Here is a 20,267-nt window from a genome sequence, read left to right as displayed (position 1 = left end):
GAGAGAGAGAGAGAGAGAGAGAGAGTAATCAGACACTAATACGAATATGTCTACCAAATGCACATGAAATAGTCAATACATTAAAGTAGCAGCATATTTACAAGTACTTTTATCGTAGATGTCTCGATAAATGGATGAAAAAGAGTTACATTTCTTTCAGTTAGAAATTAATACATTTTTTGTGTATTTTCAACGGTTTTTGTTTTACTAATATATTTGATACAGGCTGTTTTGTTGATATAAACTTCATTTATCGAGATCAGCCATGAACCATCATTATTTACTACAGATGTTTTATTATCTAAATAATTTCTAATTGTAAATTTCAAATAAATGTTATCGACACAAAATGAAAATTGAACACCAATGAAACCCAAACCAACAATTAAAGCCACGGTTTGATACGACCCCTAAATGACAATGCACGTGCAAATACATCAACAGTGAGCACTTCATGCAATTGTTGTCATCCATCTCTGATTGTGACGTCAGTTATAAGCTGTTGCTTAAAATCAGTTAAATCTGCAAAAACACATTACATTTTACCTGTAAAAGATGATGGTGGGATAAAGATAATGAAAGGCGTAGTTGGGACTAACGAAGGTACATGTATTTTGATATTTGATTGAATTGCTCATCTCCATTAAGAGACAAAAAAAATGAAAGCTAAACACAATTTTATTTCTGTTTCCGTGTGTACTTTAAGCCTCGCTGGATGAACCTTGTTCCAGCAGACAAGTCTACTGGTGACCTGTGATCTATATACCTCCTCCTACAATGTCAAAAGCCCGTTTCTGGTGTACCAGGAGGTGATGTGTTGGAATATTGATTTATGAACCCGTGCTTATCTTAAAGGTCACATGCAACGTAAAACACAACTTTGCAGATTCTGATACCTTTCGGTATGGACTTACCGAAACAAAGCGTCAAAAATGCAAATTCAACTTATAAAGTTGAAAAATAACGCGATGAAAAAAACCGCGCGAAATCGGAGTTCAAACGTTTCACTAATTTTCCCCAGACTTTTCTGGGGAATACGGGTTTCAACAGCTGGCTGCGCTCATAGCACGTGCGCAGTGAAATAGGTTCGCGCAACTTGGAAGCGGGCTGTCTGGTGAATACTCTGTGAAGGCTTTGGTGTGAGCTAGTTTCCTAATGTTTTGTTGATATCTCACAGGCGCGAGCTTTTTGTATGTTATGACAGTAAATAAACTGTTTATATAATTTCATTTGTCTATTTCACCACACGTTCTTCTTACCGAGTCACTTTCTCAGTTCGATACTTAAAAGCATTATTTAGAGTTGACACGATTTCTAACTGTGATATAGATATGTCGCTGTCACAGACAAAACTCAATGTCTTGTTTTATTGACACCAGTGTGTCTGCCTGCCTGTCTGCTAATGACAATATTCAATACACAACTGCGATCACTGACCACATGCAATTTGAACTTAACACCAATCAGGCTATACACCATAAACAAAACGCATTGATTTATGGCCCGAGTTTGGTCTCTGTCACATTATGTAATTACACAGACAGGCAGGTGTGATACTTGAACACATGACATGTTATGATGTCTGTTGATTGCAAAATGTTATACACAAAAAATGAGCATGTATTTACAAAACCCAACTTTCTATATATACACACACAATGACCCGTGAAGGCGGCATCTGCTAATGAACCAGCCGTTACACTTGAGTGCACACCCACCCGCTCTGACTGGGTTCGGTATCCCGGCTGCTTCGTTTCGAGGGAGGTAAACCCAAGTACAAAATATTGTACTTTTGATTTGCGATTATACGCTTATAATATTGTTTATATGTTTTTTCATAATCAGCAATGCATATTATATGTCATGAAGAAGTGATAATTGTGTTTTAATTATGTTTGATTTTTTGGTTGCATGTGACCTTTAAGAGATGTTAGAGGTTAAAATGCATTTCCTAAACAAGACAAGTATAACAAACCCATTAATGAGAATTGCGGTTATTTCGTAATATAATGGATGCTATCTCTGCTTGGTAATTAATCAAGGGGTATAGAACATAATAACTGGGAGTAACAGAATCCAAAAGACACTTACAGTAATAGTTAAAGGTGAATGGATAGTTTACAGTACTTCTCCGATCACGAGGTACGACATGAGACCATGGAATGATGTAACTTTAACCAACCAGAAATACGGGCTTCTACATATAATCCCTTGTCATCACATTGTTACTGTACATCCCAATTCACGTCCTTGTTGTTTTAGTTAATTATTTACTGTATATATAGTCCCCTGTTATCTACCTTACTCATACTTGCTTGACAACGATACAAGAATCTGTATCGAAAGGTCGCATCTACCGAATAAAGAAGTTGTTTATCCATAAGGTTTGTCTGTATATAACTCTCCAACCTCTAGACAATGCCACTCAAAGAAGAAAGATAGTGGGTGTGAAAAGTCCAAACGAACGCTGTGCTCGAAAGGCTGCGCTTGTTTGAAATTTTCCGACATCCAGCCGTCTATTCATTGCTTGCAATGGCTCAATATCTTTAGAATATGCATGGAAAGAGTATCGTACGTGGCAAGAAATGGGAAATTAAAAACAGATACAATGCAACGATTTGATACTTCATAAGAAATTGTCAAAATTTCCGTGCAGCGTGACGCCATGACTGACGCAAAATCACGCAGAACGACAAAGGTAATTGTCAGCATTTCTGGCTTCTTCTCTTACTTACAATGAAAACGATAAAACATATAACAAAACACAGATAGTTAGAATCATTCTGATTACTTACATCTCATATTTATGTACAAACGATCCCTGAAACAAGGGAAGGGTCCTCGCAAAATCCAGTGTATCCTTGTCAGCAAGGCCGCCATTTTGTTAAAAATCGGTCGGCGGTAGTGATGTCATACGTCAACATTGTTGTACATATTTGGCAATTTCTTTGAGGTGAACGTCGGTTGAACAAGAGTAAACACAATCGCCCAATCCTTCCGATTACACTGTCAGCATTATGATGTATATTTTGCATAACGTTCAGATATTTTTTCATGAAACTAATTTCAGTATATACATTTAGCCTTGTTCAATACCATATTATACGTGGATATAGGGTAGGCGTTTTTTATTCTTTGAAAGTGATTGTTTGAATAATATTTACATAACAAATTGACACATTTAGTGTAATACACCATATTTTAAACCTTTACATAAGGATTAGAAGATCACACGTAGCCATAACTGCACAATATTTGGGTGTTGTGAAATATTATTTTTCATTTACGTTAAATTGATGCCAAACAGGTGCGCGTGTTGCTCACAATAAGATACGCAGTCAAACCGTCTAATTGTTGATATATTCAGGACACTGTTTAATTGTTAAAATCATTCATTTTATGTTTTGTCTAAAGAGTGTTAATTTCTGACATTGAAGCCCAGACCTTACGTACAATTAATGGAAATAAGGTGAGATATATACTAATCAGCAAACCAATGTCGTCTTTTTCCGACGTCGCAAAATGCATAAAACAAGCCATGACGTCAACTAAAATGTTGTATTATTATCAGTAATTTCATAACATTTGAAGATATGGCTAGTACCCCGTTAATAATGATGCAAAATTAGTCAAAATACATCTATACAAACAGGAAAATATGGGAATCTAAGAACTAACTTACATATCGGATAGGGCCATCCAAATCGCTATTACCTGCTTTCTCAAGTAGTACATTGCCATCTTTGCTTATAAATTGTGAAACTACCGAAACGTATCCGCTAACATTGGGGAACTTTGTAATGGAATAGGTTGGTTCTCAGTGAACAAAACATAACGAAAATTTAGCGTCCGTATCCACAACAACTTTTCTCCAAGTGATCTGAGTAACATTGACCTAGTGTTTAGCATAGCGGAGTTATGCCCCCTTATCTTTATACGTGTATGACCTCTCTGTCGTCGGTTGACGTCATAGAAGAAAATCCATTTTTGACACTTATTGCGAGTCATTTTTAATGTTGAGCGTGTAACGTTATGCATTAGCACATAAACCCATTTCATATACACTTATGTCGTTCAGATATCAGGCTGTATTTTCTTCGCTCACACTTTCTGTAAAGATGCGAAATATAAAAAAATCGTAGCAGAGTGCTTTTATCGGTGCAAGACAAAAAGCGGAGAAATTGACAGTTTTTTAACGCGTGACAAAATTTTGGACAACATTAACCCCTGGATGCCACAGGGACATATATATGTCCTTCCCCTTCAACCCTCAATTTGAAGTCCAATAATAATCAAAATATCCCACGCACACAAATACACTTCACAGTTTCGAATTCTGCGGGAGATTTCCTGTTTCTTGATACCATCCACTATTATTTTAGACAAAGCTCAAGTGCTGAAAATGACCTTCCAAAATAGGCTTCATCGAAAATGTCGCCATTTTTGACACAGTACGAAATCGCGATTCACAGCGTTATTTGCTGTATGTTTTGAAATGTGAAAATCGGATAATTCCTGGGAGTACTGAATTTCAAAAAATAACATATTCATGATCACTGATATCAGTTTTACATGAAATCGCTAATTATAATTCTGAAACGTTGCCGATGAATCTAGAATCGGTTGGGATGTTTTCGAAAATGCACTTACACGAACGCCGTAGAGCGTTTTCCGCCATATTGGATAGTGTTTACAAAATCACGTTTCGCGAAGGCCGGTATTGAGACGCCTATTACATCACGTATATTTCACATTCAGCTTCAAAAAATGCATCACTGAATTCCCCATACATTTTAGAATAACACTGCAACTGGTCTTTGTCACCAATACCAACTGTCTAGATAAAATGAGACGAAACATATTGGGTGTGAAAACGAACGCTGTGCTCGAAAGACTGCGCTGGTTCGAAATGTAAACAAAGACAAATTCCGATTTTACACTGCGTAGCATTTTCTGAAATTTTCCAACATTCACCCGCCTATTCATAGCTTGCAATGGCTCAATACCTTTTGAATATGCATGGAAAGAGTATAGTAGTAAGAAGTAGGAAATTATACATAGATACAATGCAATGATTTGATAATTCATAAGAAATTGTCAAAGTTTCCGTGCAGCGTGACGCCATGACTGACGCAAAATCACGCAGAACGACAACTGTAATTATCAGCATTTCTGGCTTCTTCTCTTACTTACAGTGAAAACGATAGAAACATATAACAATACACAGTTAGTCAGAATCATTCTGATTACTTACATGTCATATTTATGTACAAACGATCCCTGAATCAATTGAAGGATCCTCGCAAAATCCCGTGTACCCTTGTCAGCAAAGCCGCCATTTTGTAAGAAATCGGTCAGCGGTAGTGATGTCATACGTCAACATTGTTGTACATATTAGGCAATTTCTTTGAGGTGAAGGTTGGTTGAACAAGAGTAAACACAATCGCCCAATCCTTCCGATTACACTGTCAGTATTATGATGTATATTTTGCGGATAGTTCAGATACTTTTTTATGAAACTGACCTCAGTATCTACATTTAGCCTTGTCCAATATCATATCATACGTGCATATAGGATTTACGGTGTTTTATTCTTTGAAAGTTTTTGATTGTTTGAATCATATTTACATAAGAAATTGACACATTTAGTGCAGTACACCATATTCTAAACCTTTACACAAGTGTTAGAAGATCAAACGTAGCCATAACTGCAATTACTTTAGTTCCTATGATGTACAATATTCAATGCATTTGAACTAATATTGCAGTTTCACATGAGCAGGTTAATGAACGGCGATTTGATTAAACCTTATATGTAAAACTGATAATATTTAATGAAAATGATTTATGTATGTTATGAAATGTATATGCACACACATTTAAAGGAATTGTCTTGTTCATTACACATTTTTTGTGTCGTTTTATAGAGAAAACAATGATGTATATTGATTGGCCAGGTGCGCGTTTGTCGGAAACGTTTTATGATTCACTATCATCGTTTTCGATAATATAATCAATTCATATTCGATTTAAAAATATTGTGATGACAGGATATCAAACTCTAACTATATTTATACGAAAATTGTTTAAAAATATATATACCATGTCATGTCTTAATTAATTTGGACAAATCTTACATCCATATTCTAATATTTAGTACGTACTAGTTCCATATATAAAAAGCTATCTTTTCGCATCTTCCATTGCATACTTATGAAGAGAAATAGCTACATAGTCATAAATAAAAAAATTCTTATCCTAAACAAAATATTCGGGTGTTGTGAAATGTTATTTTTCATTTTCGTTAAATTGATGCCAAACAGGTGCGCGTGTTGCTCATGATAAGATACACAGTCAAACTGTCTAATTGTTGATATATTCAATACACTATTTAAATGGAAAAACCAGTCATTTTATGTTTTGTCTAAAGAGTGTTAATTCTGACAAAGAAGCCGAGTCCTTTCACACAGTAAATGGAAATTAGGTGAGATATATACTAATCAGCATACCAATGTCGTCCTTTTCCGACGTCGCAAAATGCATAAAACAAGCAATGACGTCAACTAAAATGTTGTATTATTTTCAGCAATTTCATTACATTCGAAGATATGGCTAGTATTCTGGCAATAACGATGCACAATTAGTCAAAATACATCTACACAAACAGGAGAATATGGGAATCTAAGAACTAACTTATATATCGGATAGGGCCATTCAAATCGCTATTACGTGCTTTCACATGTAGTACATTGTCATCTTTTCTTATAAACTGTGAAACTACCAAAGCGTATCCGCTCACATTGGGGAACTTTGAATTGGAATAGTTTGGTTCACCGTGAACAAAAAAACCCGAAAATATAGCGTCCGTATCCACAACAAATTCTCTCCATGTGAACTGAGTTACATTGACCTAGTGTTAAGCATAACGGAGTTATGCCCCCCTTATCCTTATACGTGTATGGCCTCTCTGTCGTTGTCTGACGTCATTGAAGAAAATCCATTTTTGACATTTATTGCGAGTCATTTTTAATGTTGAGCGTATAATGTTATGCATAAGCACATAAATCCAATTCATATACATTTATGTCGTTCAGATATCAGGCTGTATTTTCTTCGCTCACTCTTTCCGGAAAGATGCCAAAATAAAAAATTCGTAGCACAGTGCTTTTATCGGTGCGCGATAAAAAGCGGAGAAATTTACTGTTTTTTAACGCATAACAAAAATTTGGACATCATTTAGCAAGGTCTATTTCTCAAACCGCAGAGATTGTTGCACTTATATTTATACCAACGGATAGGAAATTTAATATTCTACATTTCTGTGTAATTTTATGGCCGTACGTAGATCCAGCACCACGCAAGCGCAATTCTCGCACAACGTTCACTTTTCAAAGCGTATGAAAATGTGCGCCTGAAAAAAAACTCGGCAGCCAGGGGTTAAGCAGTGTCTATTTCTCAAACCGCCGAGGTAGTCGCACTCATATTATACCAACGAATAGGAAATTTATTATTCTACATTTCTGTGTAAATTTATTGCCGTACGTAGATCCAGGACCACGCGAGCGCAATTCTTGCACAACGTTCACTTTTCAAACCTTTTGAAAATGTGTGCCTGAAAACATACTCGGCATCCAGTGCCGCCATTATGTACAGGGCTACGCCTGGCTTACGCCTGCTGGGTAGGTGGCGTAAATATATAGAGAATACTACACGAGGTCTCATTACATACGAATTCTAATTCAACTTAGTATGAAACACGAGTTCTGATTGGTCAATGCTATAAATTTCCGACCGTATAATCAGCATATACGGTCGCAATTTGAAAACCGATTCACCAAAACCTTTAAATGTATCCCTACACTTTTGGGGTAACGCTGCTTTGCAGGACATTGTCATTTGCAGAAGCCATAGGTCAATTAACTGCCCTATCCAGCTAAAATGGGTGGAATTTGTGTTAAAAACGACAAAATAGTATCATAAATTTAATTTTAAGTTCAAACAACTTACTCGCAACGGGCTGTTGACCCAACACTGTTAGATCATGAAACAAGATTATGACGTCATTATGGAGCGTGACGTCACAGCAGGTGACGTCATTTGACAACAGAACTGATAATGGCCCGTAGTTAAGAATTCAGCGGGCCGCTCGTTTCTGTAACTAGAGGGCGATTTCATCATAATTCCTTCCATTTTATCTATAATACTATGATCTATTCATCATTGTCAGATTTAGTCTGTGTGCACATAATAAACGTGTGTAGTTTGAAAAGGGAACTACTTTTTCGAGCGATGGTGTAAGTTCAAGGAGTGATATGATTAACCTGTGACCTAGAGGAACTTTGACCTGGTTTAAATAATGAATTTCTTTCACGAAAAACAGCGTAAAACGAGTTGAATTAGAATGGGGATAATTGTAATAGTTTGACGAATTGGGGACGTATACCGGTGGTTATATAGCCGCAAATTTAACGTTATATCGGCTCCGCTTGCGCGTCGCCGATATAACTAAATTTGCGGCTATATAACCACCGGTATACGTCCCCAATTCGTCAAACACAGTACAGTTATCCCCTAATTATACGAAACGAGTGTCCTTCCTATGGTATCATTGGAAGGTCACGAGTTTCGTATAATTCGTATGTAATGAGACCGAGTGTGGTATTTTATTTATTACCCACGTCTTACATGCATTTAAATTGACAAAATAGCGTATTTTTGTTATGTTTTTGGTTTCAAACCGAAACCGGTTTCATAAAGAGGTTGCGGAAGAGTTTTGTACTGTAGTACAATATTTGCATGACGTCACACTAATGACGTCACTGCCATGGTAACCGACGTCACGATGCATGTCAGTTGTCATCGCCTCGTACAGCCTCCTACAGTAAACTACTCCGTTGCACCTCGTTTCTTGGTTTCCAGTTGCTTCATTCGGCTAACATCACTGGTGGAAACATTGCGTTTATGTTTTTCGATGGATATAATGTCTCAGTTCGACTCACAATTAAACAGCGACACGGCAACGTTCGCAATGTTCACATTCCCACAATGCATTTAAGTTGTAGAATGAATGAATTCACGTGTTTGTTATGAATGAAAAAATAGTTACGTCAGAATGTGACCTAATTGAGAGGTCATCGGTTATCCAATCAAATCGTTAGAATTTCAGGTCAAGTCGTTGCGACACAGGTCAACGCGATACGACACTCGTGTGACGTACGATATTAATATGCAACTACCCATACGTTGACCACGTGGGTAATAAATAGAGAATACTACACGAGGTCTCATTACATACGAATTATACGAAACGAGTGTCCTTCCTTCCTCGCTCGGTCAGATACCATAGGAAGGACACTCGTTTCGTATAATCTTATGTAATGAGACCGTGTGTGGTATTTTATTTATTACCCACGTCTTACCTGCATAAAATTGACAAAATAGCGTTTCATAAATAGGTTTTGTTGAGGACTAACCTTTGCACTTCTTTTGACATTCCTGAATATGCGCAATTGAAAATAGTTCTTGTTTTTTTCACTTAATAATGAAGACAAAATTTGTGGAAACGGTTTAAAATTTTAATAACAGCAAACACAAGCTTCAAGAGAATAAAAAATTTCTCATTATAGAATAATAACGAACGATCAATTTGCAACTCGCATCACCCCGCATGACATACCGTCAACCGTCACTTCACGTGTTAGTGTGTTTGAGTCGGCGCTATCGGTCACTGGACACGAAGTGGAATTTTCAGGCTTTCCCTCGACCTGACAGTGGTTACTACAGAAGTTAATGTTTATTGTTCCACCATAGATTGGGGCAGAGAATACTGAGTTGACAAACTCAGAACGAGCAGAAGTTGCTGTCAGTGATGGCCTAGCATATATGCTAGCAGTGACTGCATTGGAATGTGACGCCGTGGTTTGCGGAAGGGCAAGGTCACCATCACAGGAAAACATGTTACTCAGCTGACGGTGGTGGACAGTTGTGATACTAGAGTAATTGTTCACGCTCTGAATATTTTTGTGTCCCGAAATCTGCATTATCTCAGTCCCAGCAACACCACTGGAACGAAGAGACTGAATCATGGTCTTTCTAGCTGAATGGTTTGTCAAACGTTTGCCGGTAATGCCAACTGAACTATTCTCCTCATTATGGATCCAAGTTTATTTTTGCCAACGGGACCGCGTTTAAACCAAGGATGGTTATCTTTTGGAGCTGACTTTGAATTTGTGGCCAAATAAAAAGGCGTGTCAGGAGAGCAGTAATCTCTAGGACGGAGACTGGTGTACAACTTGTACAGGGATACGGGACAGCGAGCGTCGTTAGTGGCCCATGCACGGGGAGCGACGTCTCGGACGTTGCGAATGTCACTGCCGGTGCGGGTTTTAGTTTGGCTTTCATTATACTCCAAGGAACTCCCCTCCGTCAGAATCTGTTTTCACCTGAATGTCTCCCCATCTCATCAAGTGATGTGGTTTAACACTTCGGATTCCAAAATGCCTGGTATTGTTCCACCACAATGTGTTTAATATCCCCTCTGGATTAATAGGACCTAATTCTCCGGAATCGTAGAGTGTTTGGATTTCCTCTGGAGACAGACTTTCAGCCCTATTAGGTAAGTTGCCGAGCCCCTCACTCTTCAGGATCTTTTGTTTAGTTGATAGAACCTCGCGTACTTTGGAGAATTCCCTGTCATTAAGTAACGACTTTTCGTACCCTCTACCTTTCAAATATCTGTCAAAACTGGACAGTTTTGATGTAAGTGAGCTGGGCTCATAATCCTCGCCATTAGATTTCTTTATTTCAATGAAAAAGGTGCACAAAATGTCACACAGTTCTGGCGGGGGTATAGTTTCAACTGGTCTTGTGTCGCCATTTGACTTCATGAACTTCATGAGAATGTTTATGTCATAGTCAGTCTTTCGCCAAGTGTTTTGATTCCGATTTTGTTGTATGTAACTGTCGATGTTTGAACAATCATAGCTGAAAGAACTTTCATTTACCTCCTCAAAGAAGTTATCTTTCATAAATTCTTCCAAAATATCCTCCGGTAGTGAAAGCTGATCAATGTTAGTGGGAGGGGCCATTGATACAGTTTCAGGAACCACAGTAAGTCTGTGTCTGTGTACTTGCCTTATTTCCCCATCCAAAGTTTTGACATTAAAAACACTGAATGTTCTCAGAGGTTTAACGGTGGAAGTGACTCTCCCTCGAACTGTTCCATCGATTTTCACGGAGTCATTAACACGAACGGGAGTGGCCATGTTTTCTCATGAGCAAAACAGCAAAACACAGCAGACGAACTTTTATCTATTTTCAAAAAACTGTAAATTAATTAGAATTTGTGATTGATACGTATACTCGAGTTCTTGTAGTTTTTAATATTTAACTTTTTGTGTTTTTGTAATATTTCAAGTAATCACAATCATGTGAGATGTTTTGTTGTAGTAACATTTGTAGAATGAATGAATTCACGTGTTTGTTATGAATGAAAAAGTAGTTCCGTCACAACATGACCTAACTGAGAGGTCATCGGTTATCCAATCAAATCGTTAGAATCTCAGGTCAAGTCGTTACGACACAGGTCAACGCGATACGACACACGTGTGACGTACGAGATTAGTATGCAACTCCCATACGTTGACCACGTGGGTAATAAATAGAGAATACTACACGAGGTCTCATTACATACGAATTATACGAAACGAGTGTCCTTCCTATGGTATCTGACCGAGCGAAAGCGAGGTCACATAACAGAGAAGGTCACGAGTTTCGTATAATTCGTATGTAATGAGACCGAGTGTGCTATTTTATTTATTACCCACGTCTTATACATTTAAATTGACAAAATAGCGTATTTTTGTTATGTTTTTGGTTTCAAACCGAAACCGGTTTCATAAAGAGGTTGCGGAAGAGTTTTGTACTGTAGTACAATATTTGCATGACGTCACACTAATGACGTCACTGCCATGGTAACCGATGTCACGATGCATGTCAGTTGTCATCGCCTCGTACAGCCTCCTACAGTAAACTACTCCGTTGCACCTCGTTTCTTGGTTTCCAGTTGCTTCATTCGGCTAACATCACTGGTGGAAACATTCTGTTTATGTTTTTCGATGGATATAATGTCTCAGTTCGACTCACAATTAAACAGCGACACGGCAACGTTCGCAATGTTTACATTCCCACAATGCATATAAGTTGTAGAATGAATGAATTCACGTGTTTGTTATGAATGAAAAAAAAGTTACGTCAGAATGTGACCTAATTGAGAGGTCATCGGTTATCCAATCAAATCGTTAGAATTTCAGGTCAAGTCGTTACGACACAGGTCAACGCGATACGACACTCGTGTGACGTACGAGATTAATATGCAACTACCCATACGTTGACCACGTGGGTAATAAAGAGCGCTACGACTGGCGTAACTTTAATTATTACCCACGAGGTCAACGTATGGGTAGTTGCATACTATACTAATCTCGTACGTCACACGAGTATCGTATCGCGTTGACCTGTGTCGTAACGACTTGACCTGAGATTCTAACGATTTGATTGGATAACCGATGACCTCTCAATTAGGTCACATTCTGACGTAACTATTTTTCTGTTCATAACAAACACGTGAATTCATTCATTCTACAACTTATATGCATTGTGGGAATGTAAACATTGCGAACGTTGCCGTGTCGCTGTTTAATTGTGAGTCGAACTCAGACATTATATCCGTCGAAAAACATAAACAGAATGTTTCCACCAGTGATGTTAGCCGAATGAAACAACTGGAAACCAAGAAACGAGGTGCTACGGAGTAGTTTACTGTAGGAGGCTGTACGAGAGGCGATGACACCTGACATTCATCGTGACGTCGATTACCAAGGCAGTGACGTCATTACAGTGTGACGTCAAGCAAATATTGTACTACAGTACAAAACTCTTCCGCAACCTCTTTATGAAACCGGTTTCGGTTTGAAACCAAAAACATCACCAAAATACGCTATTTTGTCAATTTAATGCATGTAAGACGTGGGTAATAATTAAAATACCACACTCGGTCTCATTACATACGAAATTCGTGACCTTCCTATGTTATGTGACCTCGCTTTCGCTCGGTCAGATACCATAGGAAGGACACTCGTTTCGTAGAATTCGTATGTAATGAGACCTCGTGTAGTATTCTCTATCTACGTCTAATATGTGCATACCGGTTTAACGTTACGTCGGGGGCACATTTTACTTACGCCCGGACTAGAATTTACGCCCGACACATGCATACGGCCACTGGTGTAGATTTGATTATTGTATGAATGTGCGCCAGTACATGAATGTAATGTTGTTAGTTGTTAGGCCCGGTCGTCCGATCCCTCACTCCTTGACTTAGCATCATTCAACGGACCAAGCGAGTGGAGAGCTACTGTCTCCCGACAATGTGGAACGGCTATAATTAGTAGGCAGCTGTGGTAGGGTTTACAGACATCCAATCGGCAGTAACGACAGAGGCGACTAACGGGATCGCGTGGTTGTTGACACGTGTCATCGTATCCCAAATGCGTAGATCGCTGCTCATGATATTGATCACTGGACTGTTTGGTCCATACTCGATTATTTCCACACCGCCGCCATATAGCTGGAATATTGCTGAGTGCGGCGTTAAACAACAATCATTCGATCAAATGATTCATGTGAGTAAAGCCCTATTACGCACTCACTCATGCTGCATGTCTATCCAATGCTCATTTCAATTTTGGAAGATAAGCATTCTTGAGTTAAATATACAACGCCACGTTGTTTATTAATACTGTACACGAATGAACATATGCGCAGTAACTTTTTGTAATTCTTAAACATAAACGAATTTCGGAATTATGGTGTAGCATTCGTCTTTTATTGCGGCTGCAAGATATCAATGTTACTTCAGATAGGTAATAAAAGGTACGTGTTTTGAGAAACTTAAATATCCCAATATATTTGGTTTCAAATGACACTGACTGCCTCCGTGGTGTAGTGGTTAGAGCGCCCGCCCCGGAGGTTTCGATGCCCGGCCGGGTCATACCAAAAGACGTTAAAATATGGTACTTGTTGATCCCTGCCTGGTGCTCGGCATTAGTGGGTATGAAATAGTATGTTGTGTTACTGTCTAAAACCCTAGAACTTGTGATGGGGAATTAGCATCGGGATCCCCACGCCTTCAAATACAAACAGAGAGGATCTCAGGCAAAAAATTGATAAAAACGTGAAGAAAAAGTATGGTAATTTTGGCAATGTTATAGGTACAACAAGGACTGGTCGGCTCGGAGTCAGTATAATGTGTCTGAGTGGGGTATTCATGCTTTACTGCGGCATGGTATCTCAGTGAGCTAGCACTTTAAAAGTCTGGGCTGGCACAAGCCGACACATACACACGCATGCACGTCGTCATATGAGCGAAATATTCTTAAGTTAGATCCCATTATTTCATCTCACTTCACCTCAAATGACACTACATGCATCAGCTGGACTGATGCTCAAATCTCCAATGAGGAATAAATGTATTGTATTCATCATCTAATAAATTTGCAATATTAAAAACATCATTCAAACATAGCATCACATAATTATCGCATGAACATCAGTGTGACTGGCTTCAGATGATACACGATTAAGCCCTGACATTTGAAACACAGTACAAATGAAATTAAATTACGCAGAAAGGAAGAATATTGAATTTCGTCCATGTGGGTGTGGTTTGGTTTTCAAATATTGTGATTAGCGCTGGCCGAGATATTCTTTTTATGCGTCAGAACCTACCCCGTTTCACCAATTTTAATCGTACAACGCTACAAGTACTGAATTTGGACGAACTCCAAGAGAACGAAATCCTCCATAATATCTGAACGACATAATGGTATGTCAAATTGGTTGGTAGGCTTATGTAGTAATGACAAAAGTCGATTTACAACACTATGACGTCAAAGAGTGAGCCATGTACACATGTGTGTGTGTGTGTGCGTGCGTGCGTGCGTGCGTGCGTGCGTGCGTGCGTGCGTGTAACTCTACTATGTTCTGGACTAAGCCGTAGCAAATCGACTCTCTTGGTGAGAATTTGCTATGGATCATGACGTTCCCGCAATGCTTTGTTCACGTGGGATCAGACTGTTCCAACATAAAATTCGGAACTGAAACCTTGTATATTACGATATCATCAATTATGGTAAGAAATGAAATCGTGCTTCATACAGAAGAGTTGGTCTTTGAACAGCAACCTATTCTTGTTGTAACAGGCGACTAACGGGATCGGATGGTCAGGCTCACTGACTTGGTTGACACGTGTCCGAAATGCGTAGATAGATGCAAAATAAATAGATAAATATTTTAAAATTAGTAGTTTAATTGAGCAGCTGAGATTGTGAGTGGCTGTATCCTCACAGGGGGTTGAAGCATTGTAAAATTATTATCCTCCTGTGGGGGTACGTACGTCCCAAAACATTCAAAGTACATTTAAACATACCATTATTTCGAACCGTAGAATATGTGTTATTTTAATTTAATTGTCTAAACTTGCTGACAGTTGAAGGGATGGTGTAAATCCAGCTAGGGTCCATGCAGGAAGCAAATGTACTGTAAGTCCCCATTGTCCCTAGTATGGTGATCTACCTTCAGTTGTTGGCAATCTATAGCTTGTTTTTATATTGTTTTGTCATATATAGTTAAAATAGTTTAAATTTAATTGCTAGTTTTATATTTATGTCTGTGATTATCTAGTTGTTTTCCTGTTCTTCGCTGACAGAATTATATAATTTACATTTAATTGTTAATATATTTTAGTCACGATATGGCTGAAATATTGCCGATGTGACTTAAAATCTTAACTCACCCACTCACTCACTCTGTAGATCGATGCTCGTGCTGTTGACCACTGGATTATCTGGTCCAGACTCGAGTATTTACAAACAACCGCCCTGTAGAGTGCGGCGTTAAGCAATAACCAGCCAGTCAACTGACAGTTATACGTCAACGCTGTAACACGAGGGCAGTGGACGTTATCGAGTTTATTGGATGGTTATTCGCTAAAGCTGTAGTGGACACTCTGATATTAAGAGGTTATTACATGACAGGTTTCCTTTCGCCAGTCATAAACGACATCTGTAAATACTGAAACAGTCAAAACACGATAAAAAAGAAAATAATAAACTGTTTATTCATAACAATAACAATGGAATACTCAACACCAGTTGTAACGCCAACTACCATTTATTGATGGACAGCTAGTCGAGCAGACGACGCAAGAGACGTAACTCGAAAATAAACTAGGCTTCGGAATTGAAGTTTCGGGCGTTTACGTGTATTTATTCCGTACCAGTTTAGTAGCCGGACAATGCGTCTGATATTGATTTTCGGCCCTTGGGCTGATATGGCTGAGATGCATTTTCGGCCCGGGTGGTCAGTATGGACATATGCCGACAGCCAGTATTGCAGTATTTTGCACGTGACCGGTCGAGCAGACAGCATAATCCTGGAGCGACGGGTTATAGAGAGAGAGAGAAAGAAAATGTTTATTAAAGTGTCACGTGCTTTTGCAATAAAAAACAGTACATTACATTAAAGACATACATTCAACACAAAAAGCACCCGGCCATTTGGCCTATGAGACACTAAAAAATCACAAGCATTATCACAGTAATACAATAAAATAAGAGAATACAAATAAAACACACCATTACATACATTCCAGATTAATAACATGATATTTTAATCACGCAAAACTTATAAAAGCACTTCACCATATTGACGTTAACGTGCACACTCACACGCAAACACGCAATTATGCACTCACTCAACTCCTCACGCAATCCTGCATTCACACACATCGTACAATCACGCACTCACATACACAATTACAGGCTTACGCTATGACATTCTCGCACAAACATGTACACGTACATACGCAATAACGTACTCATGCGCACATACATACATACGTACATACATACATACATACATACATACATACATACATACATACATACATACATACATACATACATACATACATACATACATACATACATACATACATACACACACACACACACACACACATACACACACACACACACACACACACACACACATACATACATACATACATACATACATACATACATACATACATACATACATACATACATACACACACACATTATATTGCTGAAACGACAAACAAAGGGCATATCGCGTTGTTGGATGTCGCTAAATGGAATAACTGTATCCTTTTCCAGATAAATTCAAATTCAATGCTGTCCCAGGTAATCCTAGGTTTTGTTTACATCCACCCAGAGAGGTCCCCTGTATATAACCATTCTGATGACAGTGGAATTAGCTCCCTTGAAAATCAGTTGCTTTATATATACCATGACTTTGGTGACAACTGTAAATTAATATGACGCGCGACATTAATGCTCGCACGGCAGCTGAGTCCTAGAGGGATTATATTATCGATGATGATACATACTACCTGCCTATATATGACCAGTATGTTGTGGACACGTTTTCACTTACACGTAAATCATCTGATCTGTGGTAAATAATTATGGAAGACAACTTTTAGTACTGTGTAAAAAGATGTGTGTTCATATTGTAAATGGTCGAAATGAAAACGATATTGATGGAATGTTTACGTATGTATCTCCGTCAGGAACCAGTGTAATAGACTACTTCCTTGTATCAACTTCTTTGTTCCCATGTGTAGTTTCGATGGATGCGATGTCCCGAACTGAGTCAGATCATCTTCCCATTGTCTGTCGACTTAGCAACATATTACCCAAGAGAACAAAATTACAGACCAATGTTCCATTTGCTTTATATGATGTAGCAAAATATAAATTACTTAAAGAACAGACAACAAGCTTCAGTGACTTCTTACATAATGACACAGTTTCATCTATTTTCAGTGTTTTATGTCATTAATTGAAAGGGGCGGTGGGGTAGCCAAGTGGTTAAAGCGTTCGCTCGTCACGCCGATGACCCAGGTTCGATTCCCCACATATATGGGTACAATGTGTGCAGCCCATTTCCGGTGTCCCCCGCCGTGATATTGCTGGAATATTGCTAAAAGCGGCGTAAAACCATACGCACTCACTCACTCACTGATTAATTGAATATGATACCAATCGAGCTGTGCAGAAATTATCGGACATTTTGATTTTCTGTGGATCTGAAGTTTATGGCTGTAAACGCAAACAAGTACATCACCAAACAATCCTCTTGGTTTGACAAAGATTGTTGTTGGTTAAAGTCAGAGAAGTATAGTCTATTAAACAGATACAGAAGATATCAGTGCGATAATAATTTACGCCAGTACTTAAAGGGTAAGGCTGAATTCAAGCACTGTTGCAGTACTAAAAAAAACCTGTATGACAGTAAAATTACCGAGGATATTTCATCTCAAGCACTATTTGGAGACTGTAAAAGCTTCTGGAAAACTGTAAATGTGCCCTTTTTGCTAATTCTAATCTTTGTGTTTCTCCAGTTACACCGCAAACTTGGTTCTCTTATTCAAAATCTTCTTAACCCAGACACAATTATAGAGTCGGACTTTGAAAGACAGTGAAAGACTTTATTAATTCTCATACATGTGACACCTGTTCAGATTTTCCTGTAACTGGTGAGTTTCTTTTAGGGGAAATTACGATTGCAGAAATAGATGATGCAGATGATTGCAGAAAAGCTTCAGGAGAAGATGGAATACCACTGGAGTTCCTGAAGTGTTCCAGTGACGTGCTCATATCTCATCTTCATGTTATAATTAATAAAATATTTGAATCTGGAAACTTTCCTACAGCTTGGAATATAGGTATGATTCTTCCACTCCATAATTTAGGAGATAAGTCAGACCCTAATAAGTACCGAGGGATTTCTATATTGAACGTTATGGGAAAAATATTTACAACTGTCTTAGAAAAACGTTTGAGGGCTTGTATAGAACTGAGCGACTTAATATCCGGAGCCCAAGCTGGCTTTAGGTCTAGTTACTCTACCACCGACAATATATTCACTCTGCAAGCACTGATCTCTAAATATGTGTGCAGACCACGTGGTAGATTTTACTGTGTATTTATTGACTTTAAGAAGGCCTTTGACTATGTAGACAGAAACAAGTTATTACTTAAATTAGCACTAAAGGGTTGTCATGGGAAAATGTTTAATATACTTAAGAATATGTATTCATCAGTTAAATCATGTGTGAGATCAAACTGAAAGAAGAACAAGTAACTTTACCACATCAGCAGGTGTTCGACAAGGATGTGTTCTTAGTCCAATACTTTTCACCTTTTTCATAAATGAGCTTGTGCCTGAAATGTATGATAAATGTAATCACGGTATATTTGTTAAACAAAATATTTATGATGTAATGCTACTTTTGTTTGCCGATGATGTTATAATGCTCTCTTATACTGTTTCAGGGTTGAAAAAGCAATTAAATGTGGTCCAATCTTTCTGCGAAAGATGGGGATTTCAAGTCAATTTAGATACAACCAATGTTATTGTATTCAGAAATGGAGGCATTGTTGCTAAGGCCATCCGTATTTTTTTCTGTGTTTCTCATCTCCCGACCGACCCAAATTGTCCTTCCTTCCGACGGAACAAAAAACTTTTTTGTTTACAAAATGTCGCCTACAGCAATAATTTCAGCCCGAGCAAACGAAACATGTGTCTTAAAAGTCAACTTTAAAAAATATATAATATTTTGAAAAGTCTCTCAAGCATCTAAATGGGCGATCGTTTTGAAGTTATCTTCTCTTCACTAATCCGCTAGGAGCGCTGATCCGGACGGTCCATCTTTAAACCAGGGATAATCTACAACACTTCTGTCAGCGTCTTCTTTTCTCCCTGCTTAAACTGACTGCGCATATCTCATGCGCGATGGGAGCTATGCGTGTTACTAAACACTTAGAGACAGTTAACCAGTATAGCCTTCACCATCACCGTTAATGTTCACGCTGTTGCATATGGACAGTAATAACTGTATCTTTTCCCTTGACCGATGATATATCAAGTACGGAAGCGTTGAAGAGACCAGATGATGCATGATTTATCTTGAGCGCACGAGTTAGTGTGTTGAGAAATATTTGTTCTGTGATTCCATGATACACCGGGGATAACCGTGACTGCTTATATATTGCAATAATGAATCGCGAAATGGCTATTCGAAGCGAGGCGGTGGATCAGCTGATCGTTTTCAGGTCATGTTTTGTCGTTTTATTGACGTTTTGCAATCGGTAATTTAA

This window comes from Haliotis rubra, unplaced genomic scaffold (assembly GCF_003918875.1).
Source record: "Haliotis rubra isolate DU_JTF1 unplaced genomic scaffold, ASM391887v1 Scf197, whole genome shotgun sequence".
NCBI lineage: Eukaryota > Metazoa > Mollusca > Gastropoda > Lepetellida > Haliotidae > Haliotis > Haliotis rubra.
This window is presented reverse-complemented; position numbering follows the sequence as displayed.